This window comes from Mchenga conophoros, linkage group LG11 (genome assembly GCF_057382185.1).
Source record: "Mchenga conophoros isolate Kocher_MC1m ecotype Shallow Benthic linkage group LG11, M_conophoros_male_GT1.1, whole genome shotgun sequence".
NCBI lineage: Eukaryota > Metazoa > Chordata > Actinopteri > Cichliformes > Cichlidae > Mchenga > Mchenga conophoros.
The window spans coordinates 16,316,360-16,323,181 of record NC_140536.1 but is presented as its reverse complement, the minus strand read 5'-3'; positions in this window follow the sequence as shown (position 1 = coordinate 16,323,181).

Below are 6,822 nucleotides of genomic sequence, written 5' to 3'. Positions count from 1 at the left end.
GTCTTTCTCCCTCTGATTGTCTCGTCTTGTGTTATTTCACCTGTGTTTAATGGCCTTCCCATTTGTCATCCATTAATCAGCCCTCCGTGTATAAATAATCCCGCCTTCCCCTTAGTCTTTGTCACGGTGTCTCTTATGCTTCCTGTGTAAGCTTGAAGAGCATGCATGTGCTCCTTTTTCTGTTTCCTTCTTGGACTTTGATTATTTCTTTAGTTTTTAATGGTTTAAAAGCTTGTTTTTGTTAGCCTCCAGCTCCAGCCTCCTGAGTTCACACTTCACTCTTACAATATCACATCTATTGGAGAATGAAATGTGCACAAAATGCAGCTTTATGTTAAATACTTTACCACAATAAAGTCAGAGAATGCAACACATCTGATTGATGACACTTAACTATTATGATTCACATCTGAGCTTTGACAAAATATTAATAGGATGTAAAGTTAGAAGTTTATTTGGAGTTCTTTTGATTAGTTTGCATATTGTGACTTCTTCTACAGAAACAGATATTGTAGAGATCATCAACTGATGGTTATATGACAGTTGTTTCTTTTAAGTCAATCTTTGTGAAGGTAAACAAAGAGGTAAAAAGAGTCCATAATGTAGTTTATATCATTCATAAAGAGGTATTTTTCAAGTCAGCAGTTTAAGTCTAGTTACATACTCTGTTGTTAGTGTACACCTAGTACACATGATGTCCCCAAGCTTTCCCTGCTTGCCACCAAAAGCGAGTTTGTAGATGTCTTGAAGCTGTGTACACGAGTCCATATGCATGCATGATGTATCTGAGAAAGTGTGCGTGTGTGTGTCTATTCCCTGCACAGCTTCTGTCCACAGTCACTGTCAAAGCTAGTCCACTGGGTCTTTCAATGCACAGGTGGTGATAGACTGGCCCCTAATGAGTCCATATGGGACTGTCTGGGAGAGGTGTGTGCTGTGTGTGCTGGTTATCTCTCTCTCTCTCTCTGTGTGTGTGTGTGTGTGTGTGTGTGTGTGTGTGTGTGTGTGTGTGTGTGTGTGTGTGTGTGTGTACCACTGGCCGGTAAAGTCACTGTGCACTTTAGATATCAATGTCCCCCTTGTGCACAAAAGGTAAAGCCCTGCTGTATGTGAGAAAGAACAACCCACCCACTGAGAACAGTAAAGATGAAACTTGCCACAGTGGGTGAACTTAAGCATCCTGCAAACAACTGCTATGCTTTTACAACCACATACAAACATGCACACTGGTTATGCAAATTCTCTGCACTGCATTGTGTAACAATCAAATTATGGGTTCTGTGGCCAGCATTGTTATGGCTTCTACTGCACATCTATTGGTGTTCTGTTGATCTTACAGCAGTTTCTGTTTATACTTGTGTCAATTCTCAAGGATTCATTTTGCATTTTAATGTATTATATTTCTTATAAAACTGTCAAAACCAGGCAATTAGATATTAACTACTGAGTGTCCTGATCTGGATAGAATCAAGCATTTCTGTAATAGACTTTCTCAGTTAGAGAAACCCAGTTTGTTTTTCTTGTATGTGTTTTTAGTCTGGCTAATCATTTATCTTTGCTTGGTTTTTCAGATTTCCACCAATTACCTCCTTACCAGGGAGTGCAAGCTGTCCCAATGTCAACCGATAAATCACCAAATTGGGATAAAGGATTGAAGAAGTTGAGCAAGGAACACCTGGCCTTGATCATTGCTCTGCAGCTCAGCTCTTCTATATTCTAATTCCGTCATGCGCTCCCAGGACATTCTGGATAAACAGGATTTTCCTCCAGTAATTCCAGGAATTCAACTGGACAAGGCTTCCAAAGGAAACCTGCATCACCACTGGCTGTCACCTTGGTTCCACCAAGAAACCCCACAGCCTCAGATTCTCCATAGCCTCCTGCATGGCCTTGCAATCCATCCGCAGTCAGGCTGGTCCGTGATACTGCAGTCAATTCCACCTTGGTTCACACTCCATCCTGCTCCACAATTCTTATTATAGGTATCGCCATCATGTTGAAATTCAGCATGAAGATGGACAAAACTTACAGCTTTCCTTGTGCTTGAGTTCTGTAAGTTATTGACAAAATCCCAGAGATTAAAGAAGACTATCTGAAGTTGAAGTGGGTTGTAGTCCATGTGGGAACAAATGACATCCAGTATCAACAGTATGAACTTGTGGTTACAGTCACCTGCTGAGTTTGCAGACCTGGCTGTCATCAATGTGTAACGACTATGGGGTGATTTTTATAGATAACTTTGACTTGTTTTGGGAGCACAGACAGCTTTACCAAATAGACTGTCTCTACACTCTAATAGACTGGGTTCATGGAGGTTATTGGCATAAATAGCTTAATGTTTACACCACTTGCATGCTGCACCTTTCTCTGACAACTGCAACCCAACTGCCACAATCTGGTGTTTAAGTGATGACGTATGAATCCTTCTCCTGGGTCTAAACGACTCTGTGTTTATTAAGGCAGTTGTATTTTTAACGTGTTTTAATGCTTTGTATCTTGTTCTATTTAATCTGAACAAGCCCCTAAAAAAGGCAGTAATCACTGTCGGCCTCTCTTGGGTTTTATTACCACTATTCATTTTAAAAGTCAGTTTTAAAAACATTACTATGTAACTACAGCTCAGCCCATGAAGCGGTAAATTAATTACTAACCTCATATTGTGGATCGATTATCTCAGTTGTTCTCCTGACTGAAGTTTGGTCCGTTTACGGCATCCTGCCATGCAATTGCATTTGTCCCTAACCATCAGGAACCATCACGTTAGCTTTCATCGAGTGGAAAAAAGTTAGCGTTTATCCTCCAACTTCACTGCGCTAATGTGTTTATATTATGCTAATCATGGCTTTGTAGCTAGCCAACTCCGGCCTCGAGTGCCGGTGTCCTGCAGGTTTTACCCTGGGTCAACACACCTGAATCAAATGATTAGTTCGTTACCAGGCCTCTGCAAAACTTCAGGAGATGTTGGGGAGGTCATTTAGCCATTTGAATCAGCTGTGTTGGATTAAGGACACATTTAAAACCTGCAGGACAGCCCTCGAGGCCTGGAGTTGCCCACCCCTGACATAGCACATCATTATATACCAGGTAGCCCAACTTCAGTAACCCCACAAACATCACTGCTATTTAATGATAATAATAATAATGGATTGGATTTATATAGCGCTTTTCAAGGCACCCAAAGCGCTTTACAATGCCACTATTCATTCACTCTCGCATTCACACACTGGTGGAGGCAAGCTACGGTTGTAGCCACAGCTGCCCTAGGGCAGACTGACAGAAGTGAGGCTGCCATATCGCGCCATCGGCCCCTCTGGCCAACACCAGTAGGCGGTAGGGTAAAGTGTCTTGCCCAAAGACACAACGACCAGGACAGAGAGCCCGGGGATCGAACCGGCAACCTTCCGGTTACAGATACGCTTCCCAACCCCCTGAGCCACGGTCGCCCCAGTTTAGTTTAATGTCTTCATTTATGTTCCCTTATTTAGAACATGGTATATCATGTTTAGGTGGAAACTAGCGAGCTACCTTCCTGCTAACTTCTAACTCCGTTAAATTTCAGAAATTCTGTTTCTGTGGATGACTGGATGTTAAACTTAATTGTTACACCTGGTAAAGCAGCCACACTGATCATTTTATTAAAGATGAAAGAATTTTGACAGTTTGTAACTCTCAGTGGTGCTGCAGTATTCTTTTGACTTTAGGACCTGTAGCGGAGTTTGGACCCGGAAACGGCTAATGACGTCAGACTTAAAGGCTGAACCAGAACTACACGTCAAGCTTCAATCCCTTGAGTGACCAGTTCACATTTTTCAGGTTTGTTCATTTCAATCTAATTACCGCCTACAGTAAGCACAGTCTAGTAAATTCAGGATTACAGTAATACAGTAGTCCTGAATTTAATAGAGTAATTCATTTAAATGGGGACTTTAATTATTTAATGCATCTGCATGACTGTCATAGCCACCAATAAACCAAATCCTGTGGAGACTGTCTGCTCCTAGACCAGCGGTCACCAGTACCGGTCTGTGTTTGGTACCGGGCCGCGAGAGTTGAGGTTCGGGTGTGAAATGTATGGTTTTCAGGGTTTTTAGCATAATTTTGTTATCGTTTTTGTCGTTTACTTGTTTTTCTGGGTCGTTTCACGTGTGTTATGAATAAATCGTCTTTTTTCGGTACCGGTACTAGTTTTATTTTGTTGTATTTATCTGCAACACCTTAAAGGCCGGTCCGTGAAAATATTGTCGGGCATAAACCGGTCCGTGGCGCAAAAAAGGTTGGGGACCGCTGTCCTAGACCACCTAAGAACAAACAAAATACCAGAAAAAAATATTTGAATTATGAAAAATCACAAGAAAAAAATACTTTTTTAACTGTACTAAAGAACAAAAAATAAATAAATAAATGTGGAGTATTAAAAACACGAGATTACTCTCTTTCAAGTCCCTGACAGTTTATGACTTAATTGATTAAAAGATTGATTTATTTTGCCTCACAGAAACCTGGCTGCAGCAGAATGAATATGATAGTTTAAATGAATCAACAACTGAAGTTATATTAACTGTCAGAATCCTCAAGGCAAAGGCCAAGGAAATTATTTTAACATTCATATATATTTTGCCAATAACAGCCTCAATACTGTATTGAATTATTAGACTCAGCTGGCTTTTCTCAAAATGTAAAGTAACGTACATATGGCACTGAACAGTTTTTCCTGAAAACCCTCTTTTGTCTGACAATTTCTTAATAACATTTAATTTTATAATAATGGACTACACCGAACTGGAAAACATTTTCGGTACACTAGATATTTCACTGAAAATGCTGTAACACAATTTAAAGTTCTTCCTTCTATGTTCAATAGAATTCTTTGTACCAACACAATTAAGAGCAGTTACAAGAACCTCACTCCCACAGAAGTCAATTATCTTGGTAATAGTATTATATCTTTATGGTTTATGGCCCTGAATACAGTCACTCCAAAAAAAGAAAGTGTCAAATCAAAGAGTCAAATTGATGATTCTCAAATGCCTTAAAGTAAAAATGGCATTGTACTAATTTAAATAAGTCTTTGTTATAGTTTTTTGCTCTCTAAAAAAAGATTTCTTTAAAAATAAAATTCCAACCATAAGAGAAAAAAAATATTCAGAGTCATCCCTCAGACATATGATTAATTACAGCAACTTTAATAACTGCTGATATTTGATTACACTATTTCATGCCTATTGATCTTTCTGAATTAACTTCAATAATATCTTCCTCTAAATCATCTACATCTTTATTGGACATCATTCCTAGAAGACCGATCAAAAAAGTATGATCATTACTCAGCACCACAATTTAATATGCATATTAAAAAAAGGTAAAAAGTCCTTACTTCATCGAACTATCTTAGCTAATTCTAGAACAATTTCCATCCTTATTAAGCACAAGGCCACACATAGGCCAGCACAAGGCCAGTTGCATACACACTGTTGGTCCTATGCTGGCCCATGTGTGGATTACCTCCGGCAAACCTGATCTGGGCCACCAAAGGGCCGTCAATCTTTGCAGTATGTGAGCCATCTGTAGGTGGTGTGCAGCCACGGGCCAGTTGTAGACAGACTGCTGGCCCTGTGCTGGCCCAGAATAGTTTCAGCTCTGGCCCCAGATATCAGCCTCTAATGTGTACCTTAATCAAGCCATGTAATAACAACATGTGCCAGAACATGCAAAACAGGGCAAAAGTAACATGCCGAAACTCTGTTCAGACAGCAAATGGACTGATTATTGTCTAACACTTTACTACTCTCCCAGAATACTTAATGTGCTCTATACAACATGCCACATTCCCCCAATCACACACTTTCTCTTAACTGAGAGCTTTCTAACTACATACATATTCACACTCTTGACATGCAGACTGGAGGAGCCAGGAATCGAACCACTAAACTTCCGATCAGCAGGTGACCTGCTCTACCGCCCGAGCTACAGCCACCCAGTGGTAAACACGAGTAAACCGTTACTAGGTTTTGGATAAAGTGTACACTCACAAACTTGTCAGACCTGCATTTGAAACATTAGCTACCATAGCAGTATAGTATTGCAACATGGCATTTGGATCTTCTAACTAAAATAGGAACATAAATAGTGCCATCATTGCCAGACCTGGCCCATATGTGGTTGACATACACTCTGCCAAGACACCGGTCAGTCAGAAGTGCCAGCTTGATGCCAGATCTGGGCCAGACCTGTTTTCTATGAGCCTGGGCCACATAACCCAAACCACAATCAAGCCAGATATGGCATGCCATCACGTAGACAGTGCCATCTATACCAGGCCTGGCCCATATCTGGATGACATACGTCTTATCATGCCAGAAGTCAGCCAGCAGTGCCGGCTTGATACCAGATCCGGGCCAGACCTGCTTGCTATGTGGGAAGTTAGCCATGTAGTTCCACATGGTTTTTTGCTGGACATTTTATGTTATAGATGCTTCCCTCAGGTAATATTATTAACACAACACTAGGATACATTTTCATTTCTATGCAGATGAAACCCAACTATTTTTATCTATATTATTCCTCTATTTATTTATCTTTAAAGCCACATGCATAATTCAATTAGTTATAGAACATAGTTGGTGCAGGTGTGTCTTAAAGAAAAAAGCTTTGATTTCCCATAAATTTCTCCTCCTAAATTCAAACAAAGCTAAGGTTATTATATTCTGCCCTAAAATCCTCAGAAACATGGCGTCAAATCAGATCCTTACTCCAGATGGTATTACTTCGGCCTCCAGCAACACCGTCAGTAATCTTGGAATAAATTTTGACCAGGATATGTCC